Here is a 16,255-nt window from a genome sequence, read left to right as displayed (position 1 = left end):
ACCTCATCACTCCCTTGAGTGTCTCCTCCTGATGGTTGCCCATGATCTCTCACCCCACTGTCGGCTCTGATGTCCCACTCCTGTCTTCTGGCACTTGCTTCCTCAGGATCAATTCAGCAGCAGTGTTCTGGAGGAAGAAAGGGGGAAAAGAGAGGCTGAGGCAGACTAAAGCGAGCATCTCTCCTCCCTATTCCTAGGGAGGACTGTCCTTTCCAGGGCAGAGTTTCACCTGCTCTTGTAGTTGGCTGCAGCTATTTACTTCACCACCTCCTCTCCACTGTCTGGCTTGGGTCGGCACCAGATCCGAGGCAATTCACCAGAAGCTAGTTTCATTCTGGATTTGTAACTCTGCCGGGATCCTGATAGACTCTGGCTTTACTTCCCATTGCCTCGGAAAAGTGGCTGACATAACGAAAGACCCTACTGACCCAGTCACTCTCTTTTCCACCACCCCTCCCATCAGGCAGAAGATAAAAACCCCTGAAAGCATGTACCATCAGGCTCAATATAGCTCCTGTCCCTGTTATAAAACTGGAACGGATTTCTTGTATGATGAGATGGACTCTTGACCTCACAATCTGTCTCATCTGTCGGCGGGAGGAGAAGATGGCAGCGCGATGCACGCGCACAGCTCTCCGGTGAAAAATGATATCGTATCTGTTAAATAGGGGCGTGGACAATTTTGATTTGATGAAGACAGACGTGAGAAGCAGACAAACATCTGGAGAAATTTCTGGAATGCCTGGTTCGCTGCTGTTGCTACTGTGCGATCGAGAATCTCCGAAGGGAAGGCCCCAAAATCCCCGGTTTTGCCTGCTACTGGTGACCAAGGCTGAGGTCGAAATGTTCGGACAGAGATGGTGTTCGGTACTCAGTGTTGGAGGGCTGATCACAGCTCCAAGTTTTCGGACGACTCAGAGTCGGACTGTGGTCGAGCATGGCAGGGAGAGTTTTTTTTCTTCTCCCGTCTGCGTGAAATGTGGGACTTTTGAGAAACTTCGAACTTTTTTACTGTGCCATGGACTGTTCTTCATCAAGTTATGGTATTGTTGCACTGTTGTAACTATATGTTATAATTATGTGGTTTTATTAGTTTTTCAATCTTGGTCTGTTCTGTGTTTCTGTGATATCACACCGGAGGAATATTGTATCATTTCTTAATGTATGCATTACTAAATGACAATAAAAGAGGACTGCGTGTCTTCATAATCTAATCTAATCTAATAATCTAATCATGGCCTTGTACCATTTTCAACCATATGACATAGGAATAGGAGCAGAATTAGACCCATCGAGTTTGCTCCGCCATTTGATCATTTATCCCTCTCAACCCCATCCCCCTGCCTTTGCCCTGTAACCATTGATGCCTTTGCTAATCAAGAGCCTATCAACCTCCGCTTTAAAATTACCCAACAACTTGGCCTATACAGCGGACAGTACCAATGAGTGTATTATCAGCTTGACTGCACTTTCTCTGTAACTGTAACACTTTATTCTGCATTGTTTTCCCTTGTACTACATCAATGCAACAATGCAATGAAATGTTCGGTATGGATGGCAAAACAAAGTTTTTCCCACTGTACACATTATAATAATAATAAACTAATTTACCAATTTGGTGTCAATTCAACTTCCTTTGCATCTCCCTAAAGATGACTCATACTCATCTGTAAGAGGTATTCACACCTTAAGTAGACCGAGACCAGTGGCAAGGGGTCTAGTACTTCGGATTCAGCACTTTCACTGTCGCGGCCCGGGTTCAATTCTTGGTTAGAGAAGATTGTTGGGGTGCCACGTTAGGGTAGCAACTAGTGCGACGTAATTGCAGCTCGGGGCGTCGGAGTTTGGACATCCTCTGTAAGCAAGTTTGTACGCTCCTTCCAGTGTGTGAGTGGGTTTCCTCCGGGTGCTCTGGTTTCCTCCCACAGTCCAAAGACATTCCAGTTAGTAGATTAATTGGTCATTGTAAATAGTCCCGTGATTAGGCTAGGGTGAAAATCGACGGGTTGCTGGGTGGTGAGGATTGTTGGGCCGGAAGAGCCTGGTCTGCGCTGTATCTCTAAATAAAAATTTAAAACTAATCGACAAACCTCCCTGGGTTCCTAACTACTCTTCCTGATCTCAGAGACTCCTAGAGAGAGTTAGAGAGTAACACAGCGTGGAAACAGGCACTTCAGAAAGGTTCATCTAAAAGGGAACAATTCTTGATAAGAACGTCTCGTGCACGAGTAAGCGAAATCATTAAATCTCACGGAGCAGTACTTCATCGAGGACCGCACGCTCAGTCGAAGCTCGGAGACTGGGGTCCCAGAGCTCAGTCCTAGAGTTGGAGTTCTATCTGTGTTTGTGTGGGTGTGTGGGGGTGGGAGGGGAGAAGGGAGGAAAGGGCTTGTTTTGCTGTTGTTGTCATTTCGTTGCTTTTTGTGTTCTGTGTTGTTCTGCTGTGAATTGTGGCCATGCTAAGCTGGCGCCGGAATGTGTGGCCACATTTGTGGGTTGACCTCAGCACACTCTTAAGTATGTTGGTTATTAATGCAACTCACGCATTTCGCAGTATGTTTCAATGTACTTGTGATAAATAAATCTGGATTCATCTTGTGTCCCCTTGCCACTGGATTATGACGTCACCTGTGAAGTCAGTGTGATAATGTGAAACATCTAGTTCACACAAAAGGAAATCATACATAGAACTTCCACTCCACACAGGGGTTCCAAACCTGGGGTCCATGGACCTCTTGTTTAATGGTATTTGTCCACGGCAACAGATAGGACACAAAATGAAGTATGGGCCCTCATGGACAACCCCAGCAATGACAGATTGTATCATAGGTCAGGAAGTTGGACATTTTTACACCAACGTGATTCTCCGGACACAGAAAGTTTCAGCAAGTTTAAGAGATTGGATTTAAGGTGAGAGGGGAAAAGTTATTTTTTTTTATATAAATGTCTATCACGTGCTGCCAGGGTAGATATAGCAGTGACATTCAGGAAGCATTAGATAGGCACATGAATTCTTGGGGATTGGAGTGATATGGATCATGTACAGGCAGATGGGGTAAGATCAAAAAGCTCAAATTTAATATAAAGTACGTACATGTCACTACATCCTATCCTGAGATTCATTTTCTTGCATGCATTCATACTAAAACACAGAAATACAATATAATCAATGTAAAATACATACAAAGGCCAACAAACAACCAATATGCAAAAGACAAACTGTGCAAATACAAAATAATACAACAAATAATAAATAGGTGGGACAGAGATATAAATAAATAAATAAATAGTACCGAGAACATGAGTCCTTGAAAGTAAGTCCACAGGTTGTGGAATTAGTTCAGTGTTGAGGTGAGTGAAGTTATCCACACTGGTTCAGGAGCCTGACGGTTGTAGGCAATAACTGTTCCTGAACTGGCTGGCAAGGGAGCCAAGGTTCCTGTACCTCCTTCCCAATGGCAGCAACGGGAAGACAGCACGGCCTGGTTCGCGGGGTTCCTTGATGCTGGCTGCTGCTTTCTCATGGCAGCGCTCCTTGGAGATGTCAATAGTTTAATTAGCTCGGCACAGCAGCCTGTTCCCGTACTGTATTATGAGGCATACGCGAGCGGGTGGTTCTGGACGGGCAGGCCAGATGAGAAATGCTGTTTTGCGGGTGAGAGCTTTGCCACCAAGGAAGAGCAGTTTGGTAACTCAGTGACTGAACCTGAGGAATTAGTTAATGGTTACAATGCTTCAACATGGAATCAACACACGACGATCACTGGTACCACGGTTAGTAAGTTTGCAGAGGAAATCAACATTGCTGGTGTGGTGGAGAGTGCAGAAGGTCAGCTAAGAATCCTGACCATCTGAGCCAGTGGAGTAGGCTGAGGAATGGCAGATGGAGCATAATTCAAATAATCGCAAGGCTTCACATTTTGTTACGCCAAACAAGGGCATAAATTGTAAGGTTCTGGGGAGTGTCGTAGCACTCACCCCAGAACGTGGTAGATAGAATACAATACAGAAAGTTGTGAGGTTGTCCTCTGGGAAAGAAAACAGGAATACTCGGTATCACTTTAAAGGTGACAGACTGGGTAGTGTCAATGTTCAAAGGGAGCTGGGTGTCCACGTACAAAAGTTACTGAAGGCCAAAGTACAAAGTGCAGTAAGCAGCTGTGAGCGTAAATAATATATTGCCTCACAACTGAGCACCGACATTCTACAAAGTTGTCGTTGAGTCTTAAAAAGGGCTTGAGGGCAGCAATAAAGGCATGAACATGAGAATTGATTTGCTATGTACTGAAGCACTGTCTACGTTTCTGGTCACCACACTACAGGAAGGATACAAGGCCATAAGACATAGGAGCAGAATTAGACCATTTGGCCCATCGAGTCTGCTCCGCCATTTCATCATGGCCGATTTATTATCCCTCTCAACCCCATTCTCCTGCCTTGTCCCCGTAACCTTTGATGCCTTTACTGATCACAAACCTATCAACCCTCACTTTAAATATACCCAATGACCTGGCCTTCAAAGCTGTCAGTGGCAACAAATTCCACAGATTCATACGTTCATGCTGGAGAGAGCGCAGAAGAGATTCACCATTGTGCTACCTGGATTGGGAGGACTTCAGATACAGGGAGGATTGGGTGGCCGGGTTTGTATTCCCTGAAGTGGAGGAGGTAGTGGAGCAACCTCACAGAAATACGTAAAACAATGATACACAGATAGGGTAGATAGCTTGAAACTTTTTTTCCCCCATGGTAGAGGAGATTGAGTGGAAAGAACAATACACAATACATCGTTCCCTGTAAGCAATGACACACTGAGAAAAGAGGCGGCAGAATTTGACGTGTTTCCTTTCATCAGACAGGCACTGACAACAACATCTCATCCACAGATTCCATCAGCACAAGTGTCCCACAAGGCTGTGCCCTCCCCACCATTGAGCACAGCTACAAGAAGCATTGTCCCAGGAAAGCAGCATCCATCGTTGGGGATCCCCTGCCACTCATGACGTGATCTCTTCCCACCGCTGCCATCAGGAAGGTGGTACAGGAGCCCCAAGACTCACACCACCAGGTTCAGGAACAGTTACTACCCCTTAAACCAAACGGGATAACTTCACTCATCATCATTTGCCCCGTCACTGAAATGTTCCCACAACCTATGGACTCACTTTCAAAGACTCTTCATCTAATGTTCTCAATTTTCATTGCTTCTTTATTTATTATCACTATTTCTTCTTGTATTTGCTCAGTTTGTTGTCTTTTGCACACTGGTTGAACGCTCAAGTTGCTACGGTCTTCTATTGATTCTGTTATATTTATTGACTATGCCCATAAGAAAATTAATCTCAAGAGTTGTATATGATGACATATGTACTTTGATAATAAATTTACTTTGAACTTTGAGTTCTGAGTACAATAATAACTTATTTATAGAGCACTTTTCATACAGACGTCGTAGTTCAGAGTGATTTACAATGAAATAAACTGCAAGCATGAAAATAAAAGATAAAAAGAAGTTAGTTAAAAGCAAGGTTAAATAAATAGGCTTTGAGCTGATGTTTCAAAGTGTCGTCTGAGTCTGCATCCCTTATTTAGGCATAGTTTAGAAGCGTAGTTCGAAAAGGCCAACCTGCCAAGTACCCTTTGAGGGAGATTGTTTAAGTTTAAGAGAGTGATGGAAGAAGTCCTGAGAGCTTTAAGAGAACTTTCAAGTGAATTCTAAAAGAGAGTGGAAGCCAATGCAGAGTAGCTAGGATGGAAGGGCTCTGTTCCCTCATCCTGGTTTCAGTTAGAAGTCCAGTATCAGTGTTCTAAATGAGTTGAAGTTTGTCAATAGATTGCAAGAGTCTACAGCTGTGCAAGACATTGATGAGACCACAGGGGGAATATCATGTGTAGTTGTGGTAGCCATCCCATAGGGAGCGATTTAATTAAGCTGGAGAGCATGTGTTGCCCGGACTGGATGGGCCGAGTTACGAGGGGAGACTGGATAGACTGGACCATTTCTCCTGGAGTGCAGGACGGTAAGAGCTGACCTGAAATGTTTATAAAATCAAGAGGGGGTATAGATAAAGGTGAATGGTCACAATATCCTCCCCGCCCCCCCCAAGAGAATGGGAGTCTAAAGCTAAAGGGCATCAGCTTGAAGTGATTTAAAGAGTAGCTGAGGGGTAAGTTTTTCCCCATAGAGAGGATGGTGGCTATTCAAGACTCAAATTTGTTCAACGCTATTTCCAGTACAAAATCATCATTCCGAACCGATGCAGCCAAAAAAAAAACCACGGTAAGATAAAGAACACAATAATAATAAGAAACACAATATATAAAAATACATAAGATAGTTTATATACAAAGATAGATTGTAAGTCCATACAGTGACACTAGGCACAGAAGTATCTGTATACAAGGTGACTGTGACAGGAAATGATAAAGTAGTGGTGGTTGGAGTGGTGATGGGGTGAGTTATGGGGTGGAGTCTTACTGCTTGGGGAATGTATCTGCTTTTGAGTCTGCTGGTCCTGGCATAGTTGCTATGTAGCCTCCTCCCTGATCGGAGTGAGACGAACAGTCCATGAGCAGGGTGGGTGGGATCCTTCATGATGTTACTGGTCCTTTTCTGGCACCTTTCTGTATACATGTCCACGATGGCAGGTAGGCTGGTGCCAGTGACGCGTTGGGTAGTTTTGACTACCCGTTGTAGAGCCTTTCCGGCCGCCGCACTATAGTTTCCATACCATGCAGTGCTACAGCATGTTAGGATGCTCTCCACTGCGCATTTGTAGAAGGTCATGAGTATGGATGTGCATCGTCCAGCTCTCGTCAGCCTCCTCAGAAAACAGAGGCATGTGTGAGCTGAGTGTTCAGCAACGGACTCAGCACACAGCCCTGGGCTGGGGGCTGGGGGCACTCCTGTTGAGGATGATGGGGAGGGAAGGACTGGTTGCGCAGCCTGACTATCTGAGGTCTGTTGGTTAGCAAGTCCAACGACCACGTGCACAGGGGTGTATTTAGACCAAGGAGCAAGAGTTTGTTCACCAAGGTCTGTGGGACAGTAGTGTTGAATGCTGAACTGAAATGCAGAATAGGCACTTCGACACAAGTGTACATGCGTGTAAGTGTAAGTCCGGTATGTGGAATGAACTGTCTGAGGAGGTGATAGATGTGGGTACAAATAGAAAATTTAAGAGATGTTGGACAGGTACATGGAGAGGAAAGGCTTAGATTGAAACAAGCCATACACAGGCAAATGGGACTAACTCAGCAAGGCCTTTTGGTCAGAATTTGGACATTGGCCAAGGGGGCCTGTGTCCATGCTGTGTTACTCAAGGGATTCCATATGGAGCACAGTACACATCGTGTGAGCCATCTCTAGGTGAAAGCCAGCCTCACTAATGAAATACACTTGATGAAAAGGCTGCTTCAAGAGCAAACGTAAACACGCCATAAAGTCCATGGCCCACTGGGCAGAAAGAATCTCTGCAGTCCTATATACACGCACTAGCCTCTTCATTAGGTACAGGAGATACCGAAACAAAGTGACCACGTTTGTGGCTTTTTTGCTGCCGTAGCCCATCCACTTCAAGATTCAATGTGCTGTGCGTTCAGAGATGCTGTTCTGCACAGCACAGCACAGCCGTAACATGTGGCCATTTGAGGTACTGTCGCCTTCCTTCAGCTTGAACAAGTCCAGCCGTTCCCCTCTGACCTGTCTCACCAGTCCTGCCCAAATTCCACCAGCATGTTGATTTTGCTACCAGAGGTGAAAGTACACTAGACCTGGTTTACACTAACAATCCACTTCTCTGTGGATTGTCACCTTGTCGTGGTGGAGAAGCTTGTGTGGTCCTGTGATCCCGAGAGCAATGCTGTCTGGAGCTATGCTTCTGGTAGGGTCACCCATGGTGGTAAGGTCGAGGGTGAGGTTCCTGACAAAGAACAATCCAACCAAGACCTCGACGGTGGACCAGGCCGATGCAGTTACTTCGAACTCAACGGCTGTGAAGGCTGCAACAAATCCATCAGCTGCAATCGTCGTGGTTTCCATGCCATTGGAATCAGTTGGTTGATTTGTGAAGTAACATGTACATCTTGGAATGCAACATCAAGTACACGTTAAACAAATACATGCACAGGCATCTTTGCTCTGTGGGTCACTTCTTCAGAATGAAGACCATCATCCTCGACCTCGAGGGATAGCCACGACGACGACACTAACATACCAGGGTGCTTATAAAGCAGTCCCTCGACCCCACATGGGTCTCTCAGATCACTTATCTGTAATGTTAATTCCAGCACACAAACCAGTGATTAAACGGGTCAACATACACAAATGCTGAAGGAACTCAACAGGCCAACGGGTCAAACCAGTTCTAAAGGTGGAGAAAACTTGGCCCAAGGGTGCAATCTCTGCCCTGCAGGACTGCTTCGATAATACGAACTGGAGAATGTTCAGGGAAGCTGCTACCTACGGCAATCATATTAACATCGAGGAATATGTGGATTCTGTGACCAGCTACATAGGGAAGTGTACTGATAATGTTAGCATCAGAAGACACGTCCAGGTGCAGGGAAAACAGAAGCCGTGGCTTACCACAGAGGGCCGCAGCAGCCTGAGGGATCGTGATGCTACCTTTATATCGGGGGTTGTGACAGCTCTCAGGGAAGCCCGAACTGTGCTTTCCCACTCCATCAGGAGGGTGAAATGGGAGCATTCTCAGAGAATTTACAGCCACTTCTGCGATACCAGCGACACGAGGCACAGGGAATTCAGAGGATTACAGCCTACAGGTCTACCCTGCGCGTCAGTGACCAGGATGCCTCACTCCCCGAGAGGCTGAGTGTCTTCTACACCTGGTGTGATGCAAAGAACAAAGTGCTGGCAAGGAAGGCACCCCTCCCACCCCAGGACAGCAGACACTCCGTCTGGCTGAAGCTGGGGTGAGGAAGACCTTGGCCAGAGTCAACCCATGCAAAGATGCAGGGCCCAATAATATACCAGACTGGGTTCTGAAAGACTGTGCAGCCCAGCTGACAGATTTATATTCAAGGTCTCTCTGGAACAACCCATTATCCCCTCAGTTTTCAAGGCGGCAACCATCATTTCACTGCCAAAAAACGGTGACGGTAACCTGGAAAATGACTATTGTCTGATGGCATTAACATCAAACATTATGAAATGCTTTGAGTGGCTGGTCATGGAGCACATTAAAGCCTTTCTCCCAGCTACACTGGAACCCTCTCAGTTCACTTAGTGCTCAAATCTATCCATTGATGCTGCAATAGCCTCTGCCCTCCACTCTGTCTGGTCCTACCTGGAAAATGGAGTCTCGTGCATTCAGCACCTTCGTACCCCAGAAACTGGTGGGGAAGCCGCCCTTCCTGGGTCTCAACACCTCCCTCTGCAACGGGATACTGGACTTCTCAACAGCAAGTCCACAATCAGCCTGTGTGGGCAGTAACATCTCTTGACCCAGCACGCCGAGTGCTGGCACTCCCCAGGGTTGTGTGCTCAGCCCGCTGCCATTCACACTGCTGACGCGTGACTGTGTCACAGGATCCAGCTCAAACCGTCTCATCAAGTTTGCAAGTGACACCACAGGGGCTGGCCTCATCAAGAACGACGACGAGATAGAGTATAGAGAGGAAGTGGAGTGACTAGTGGATTGGTGTGAGAAGAACCACCTAAACCTTAACATGGAGAAGACAAAGGAAATCATTGTGGACTTCAAGAGGGGCAGACAAACCAGCCCCCTCTGCGAACACATGGCTCCTCCATAGAGAGAGTTAAGTGTACCCCAAGTTTCTGGGAGCTCACATCACGGATGACCTCAGCTGGTCGCTTAATATCACCTCCCTGTACAAGTTGACAGTAGTGTTTCCACTTCTTAAGAAGATTGAGGCCAGCAAGGCTCCCACTCCCCAGCTTTACTGCGTTTTACAGGAGCACGATTGAGAGCATCCTGACAAGTTGCATTTCCATCTGGTATGAGAGCAGCTGAGCATCAGATCAGAAGTCCCTACAAAGGACTGTGAGAACAGCTGAGCGGATCATAGGGGTCACCATACCATCCATCAGGAGCACTGCATATGCAGGGCCCTTAGTATTATTAAGGATCCCACCCATCCATGCAGCACCCTCTGACCATCTACCATCAAGCAGATTACGATGCATAAAAACAACAACGGTCAAACAGTGAAACAGTCTCTTCTCCCAGGCCATTAGGCCTCTGAACTCCCAACCACATTGTATTCAATGTGTCACTGGTTAATCTGCTCCATCCCTCACAATATTTAATATTGATTCACTTTGGTTTGTTATTTATGTGTAGATTTTATCCTTACCTTCATAAATTATCGTGTGTTACATGCCTTACACTCTGGTTTGAAGAAATGCCATCTCGTATCTATGTACATTACAATGTTATATACATACATGTACGTAGTTAAATGACAATAAACTTCACTTGACGCTTGAACAGCAATTACTAAAGTGGAGCTACAGAGGGAAAAATACCGAAGGATTTTCATCCACAGAACTGCTGCTCACTGGATTTTTTTTTTTTTTTTGCAACATTCTCTGTAAACTCTGGAGACTGCTGTGTCTGAAAATCCCAGGAGTTCAGCAGTTTCTGAGATACTCAAAACACCCAGTCTGGCACCAAAAATCATTCCACGGTCAAAGTCACATAGGTCACATCTCTTCCCCATTCTGATGTTTGGTGTGAACAACAACTGAACCTCTTGACCATGTCTGCATGCTTTTATGCCTTGAGTTGCTGCCACACGATTGGTTAATTAGATACGTGCACTAATGAGGTTTAAAGGTGTACCTAATAAAGTGGCCACTGTGCATTTCTAAGATGTAAACAACCTACGACAGACATCTCAAGGTTTCTGCAAAATCCTGCAAGTTCAGTGGAAGGATGAGTGAGCCAACATCAGTGCTCTCTCCTTGGCCAACATCCCTGACACTGAGGACCTGGTTGTACACAGTGGCTTTGCAGGACAGGCTAACCACGTGCATGCCGACATAGCAGAATGCAGATGCTGGAATCTGAAGCAACAATTTGCTGGAAGAACTCAGCAGGTCAGGCAGCGCCTGTGTGAGGAAACAAATTATTTCTGGAGCAGCAAGCAATCTGCCAGGGGAACACAGCAGAGAGCACATCAAATAGCATCAGTTCCTCCAGCGTATTTGACACCAGACACCTGAAGCATAAAGTCTATTCCAAGCTTCACGATGGAAAGAGATTCTCAGCCAAGCAGAGGAAAAAGGCTCGAAGCTTCAGTGAAGAATTGCAAGGCATTTGACCGCAAGATGCTGCAATGGATTGAGGGGACTATTGAATCATCGGGTTTCTCTCTAACCCCACAACCTCACCATCCAGCACACACACCAGAATGCTGAGGTCTCTGCGAGCACAGTGCTTCTGGCACATGTCCTGGATTTGGGGGGGGGGCATTAAAGAGGACACTCCCATCCGTCCCATGATCTCTTTGACCTCCTACCATCAGGCAGAAGGTACCACGGTATAAGAACAAAGACTGTTAGACTGGGTACAGCTTCTTCCCCCAGAATTCTGAACACTCAGTGCACAGTTTATGACAGTACCCGTAGCATTAGACTGTTGTATATTTAACTACATGCACTTTGTCAACTTGTACATTTACAAAACATTATGTTAATATTATTTTATTTGTTGTATGTTTTATACGTACTGTTCCTTATGCACTTTGGCCCCAGAGGAATGCCATTTCATTTAGCACAGTGTTTCCCAACCTTTTTTAGCTCAACACTCCCCCTAAAGCACTTTCATACTTGCCAACGCCTCTCTTAGGCACAATATACTTTCCGGCGCCCCCACAGTGTAAAAACATGTCTACCATATGCCAACATGAGAAAAATGATTCTGCTTTTAATTTTTATTTGTCTTTAAACTTGGCTCACCCATAACGCTGTACAGCAACTTTGATATCAATGTGATCTTTGAGCTGAAATATCTGGCTCAAGTTGTGACAGCAAAAGACTCAAGTCCCCATGTGTAACAATGTCCAAGTGGTTTCTGGTTTTCTTTGTCAGTATGTGGTTCACTGCACTGAAGCCCCTTTCACCAAGGTGGATGGAAATGCTCTTCTCCAAAGACTAGGAAACTTCATATGACAGTGTAGCCACATACCACAAAAGCCAACATTTTTGCTTCTTCATCATTCTGAGTTTCGATAATTTCTTCTTGCAAGCTCTCTTCCTGTTCTTCCACCCTACAAAGAATGGGTTAATTACCCAGTCCAGAATTTCCAGATTGTTCAAATCCTTGAATCGATTCTGAAAATCCTTCTACAGTGACTGCAGGTGTAAGCAGTAGTCTTGCAAATCACTGTCTGAAAGAAAGTTCCTTTCCGTGCAAGAACATTCCTCTCCCAATGTTTTGCTTATGTACTTCCAATTTTCTAATAAAAATGGACACTGCACTTTTTGCCTGGATTAAATTGAAATTTTTATCCTGCAGTTTCATATTTTGAATGTTCATTTTGTCATACAGATCGGCCACATCTCCAGGTTGAAGCTCAAACTTGTTTCCCAAGCTCTTGTCAACTTTGAGCAAAAACTCAGTGTCAAAAAGATCAATGTTTTAAGCAGCAGCCTTTTGACAGCCGACGCACTTCAGTGTGAACAAGCAATCGTTCAAACTCTTCATCGTTACCTTGGCATAACTGGCAAAATATTCTGCTATTTAATGGGTGAGCTCTAATTTTGTTGACAGCAGATATTGCAAGAGTCACGCTTGAAATAAAGTCACTGGCTGAGTTTTTTGGCTGCGAGATATTGACGATGAATTACACCATGGATTGCAAACAGACTTGGAATTACTTTCTCATAAATGCCACTAAATCAACATGGCGACCTGTCATGTATGGTACCCCATCTGTTGCACAAGAATTCATATTCCTAATCAGAATACTTTTATTCTCAATATACATTTTGAGCTCGTCGTAGACTGATTCTCCATATTTGTTTTTAAACTTTTTACAAAAGAGAATCTCTTCATAAACTTTTCCATTTTTGATAAGTGGTACATATGCTATTAGCAATGCCTCATTGTCTCACACAGTTGACTCATCCAGTTGTATCCCAAATTCTGCTTTTTGTAGCTCTGTGCATAGTTGATACTCAATATCTTCATTCATTTCATCAATATGATGAGCTAATTTGCCACACTTGCTATCATTTTGGAAATATTATAAGAAGCAATGAGACCACTATCAAGGTCATTTTTAGATTTGTTGGCAAATGACCGGAGTGTGTAACGCTTTTCAAATGCTTCTTACATTTTCTGGAACTGAGTAATACCATAAGTAGTCTATTCAGGGTGTCTTTTACAGAAGTGTTCCTGCAATCTTGATGGTTTCACGGCTTCATTAGACAGTACAGTATTACATGGGGTGTTGCTGATCTGACAGGAACAGTATAAGCACCCATTACTTCAGGTATGTAAAATTGTATTGACGCACTTTCTGTAGTTTCTGTTTCTTGGCAGGATTAGAATTCAAGGCTTCACTCAGAGATCGCGTCGCAAAATATTTATCCATCATTAACAGGGCTACATTAAGATAAAAGTTAACACAGACTAGAAATGCCTATCGGATGTTGATGCTGGCAGCAAGTTGGCATAGTTGGTCAGATCTCATGCGTCAAGTTAGGGTGCCGCTTACCGCTTGACACCCTGTGACGACTTCTATTTCCCCTAACGCCCCCTTAGGGCACGTAACCACCCTCTTGGGGGGGGGGTACAAACCCCACTGGGAATTACTGATTTAGCAGTATGCATGAGAATGGTTGAATTATAAACTTGAAATGCAACATCCCATTAGATTATAGGATATAGTAGAAGAAATAGGCCATTCATCCCATTGAGTCTGCTCTACCATTCAATCACAGCTCATTAGTTTTCTTTCACGCCATTCTCCTACCTCCTCTCCAAGAGCCCTAACCTCTTCACCGATCAAGAACCTCTCCATCTCTGCCTTAATTATACCTAATCACTTGACCTCTACTGCTCTCTGTTACAACAAATTCCACAGATTCACCAGCCTCTAGCTGCAGGAACGCCTCCAAATCTCAGTTTTAAAAGGACATGTGAAGGCCTTGGCGAGTAGGATTAAGTAAAACCCCAAGGTGTTCTACAAGTACTGACTAGAATCGGGGTACGATCAATTACAGAGAAGAGGAAAATGTGCCTGGAGTCGGAGGAGGTAGGGGAGGTCCTTAATAGATACTTTGCTTCAGTATTCACCGGTGAGAGTGACTTTGTTACTTGTGAGGACAGTGTAAACCAGACTGCTATGCCATAACATGTCAACATTAAGAAAAAGAGGATATGCTGAAACTTTTTAAAACATTAGGATAGATAAATGCCCGGGGTCTGGACGGGATATACCTCAAGTTAATAAGGGAAGTGAGCAAAGTGATTGCCGCAACTTTGGCGATGATCTTTGCATCTTCAATGGCCACAGGTGTGGTACCAGATGACTGGAGGGTGGCAAATCGTATTCCTTTATTCAAGAAAGGGAGCATGGATAATGCTGGGAATGAAAGACCAGTGAGTCTTACCTCAGGTGGTGGGCAAATTATTAAGAAGTTTCTTAGAGACGGGACTTACAAGTATTTGGAGAAGCTTAGTCTGATTAGGGATAGTCTGCATGGCTTTGTGAGCAGAAAGTCATGTTTTCCAAGTCTGATAGAAGTTTTTGAGAATGTGACAAAGCAGATTGATGAAGGTAGGACAGAGGATGTGGTGTATATGGATTTTAGTAAGGCACTTGAGAAGATATCCCATGGTAGCTCATTCAGAAAGTCTGGAGGCACGAGCTCCGGGGAGACCTAGCTGCGTGGATTCAGAATTGGCTTGCCCATAGAAGGCAGGGGATGGTTGTAGATGGAGCATATTCTGCTTGGAGGTTGGTGACAGTGGTATTCTGCAAGGATTTGTTCTGGGACACTGCTCTTTGAGATTTTTTTTTAATATATATGACATGAATGAGGAAGTGGAAGGGTGGGTTAGTAAGTTTGCAGATGACATGAAGGTTGGTGGAGCTGTGGATAACGTAGGTTGTCATAGGTTACAACAGGGCATGGACAGGATGCAGAGCTGGGCTGAGAAGTAGCAGGTGGAGTTCAATCTGAAAAAGTGTGAAGTGAAGACCATCACTGGCAGGAGGTACAAAATGAAGCCAAGTTCCTACCTTTGCAGAATACATTCCCACCACAGCTCTGTGTGATTACGGAGCCCAAATTCACAAGTGGTCCATGATGTTGCAGGGTGCATTATCCCCAGGGATCCAAAAGGCAACAGCAAACATCATCACCACAGGAGAACATTGCTAAAGAACGTATCACCACAAGGTTTTGACCTGTTGGGAAAAAAAACAATAATCATGGACATTATTATAGCAAGACTGTGTTCACTGTTGGTCACCCTGCAACGGGAAAGACGTTATTAAACTGGAGCAGAAACGATTTACAAAAATGTTACCAGGACTGGACAGACTGAATTATAAGGGAGAAGCTGGGCAGGCTAGGACTTTATTCCTTATTAGAGTGGAGACAAAAAGGTGTATAAAATTATGAGGGGCACAGGAAGGGAGAATGCACACAGTCTCTTTCCCCCAGGGGTGGGGAATCAAGAACTAGAGAGCTTAGGGTTAAGGATAAGGACGGACGGACACACACACAAAATATTATATATATCCTGTAAAAAGTATTCATCCCCTTGTAAGTTTTCATGTTTTATTGGTTTACAACACTGAATCACAGTAGATTTAATTTGGCTTTTTTGACACTGATCAACAGAAAAAGACTCGTGTCAAAGTGAAAACTGATCTCTACAGAGTGATCTAAATTAATTACAAAATATAAACCACAAAATAATCGATTGCATAAGAATCCACCCCCTTTAAGTCAGTATTTAGTAGATGCGCCTTTGCCCCAGCAATTATAGTCTTGAGTTTGCGTGGGTAGGTCTCTATCAGCTTTGCACATCTAGACACTACAATTTTCCCCCATTCTTCTTTACAAAACTGCTCAAGCTCTGTCAGATCACATGAAGATTGTGAGTGAACAGCCCTTCTCAAGTCCAACCACAAATTCTCAATTGGATTGAGGTCTGGACTGTGACTTGGCCACTCCAGGACATTAACTTTGTTGTTTTTAAGCCAATCCTCTGAAGCTTTGGCTTTATGCTTGGGGTCATTGTCTTACTGG

The 16,255-nt window shown here is 44.5% G+C and overlaps 1 protein-coding gene across 7 annotated transcripts in view; it reads right to left on the bottom strand.

The window, feature by feature from the left end:
* The window catches only part of si:ch211-45c16.2 (mitogen-activated protein kinase kinase kinase 13), a 204,334-nt gene that overhangs the window by 166,525 nt on the left and 21,554 nt on the right, over window positions 1-16,255 (bottom strand). For all 7 annotated transcript variants that reach the window (XM_063051540.1, XM_063051543.1, XM_063051541.1 and 4 more), the window contains exon 2: window positions 15,238-15,405. The gene's annotated coding sequence lies outside the window, so the exon portion shown is untranslated. The remainder of the gene's footprint in view (window positions 1-15,237; window positions 15,406-16,255) is intronic.

This window comes from Mobula hypostoma, chromosome 6 (genome assembly GCF_963921235.1).
Source record: "Mobula hypostoma chromosome 6, sMobHyp1.1, whole genome shotgun sequence".
Taxonomy (NCBI): Eukaryota; Metazoa; Chordata; class Chondrichthyes; order Myliobatiformes; family Myliobatidae; genus Mobula; species Mobula hypostoma.
This window is presented reverse-complemented; position numbering and strand designations above follow the sequence as displayed.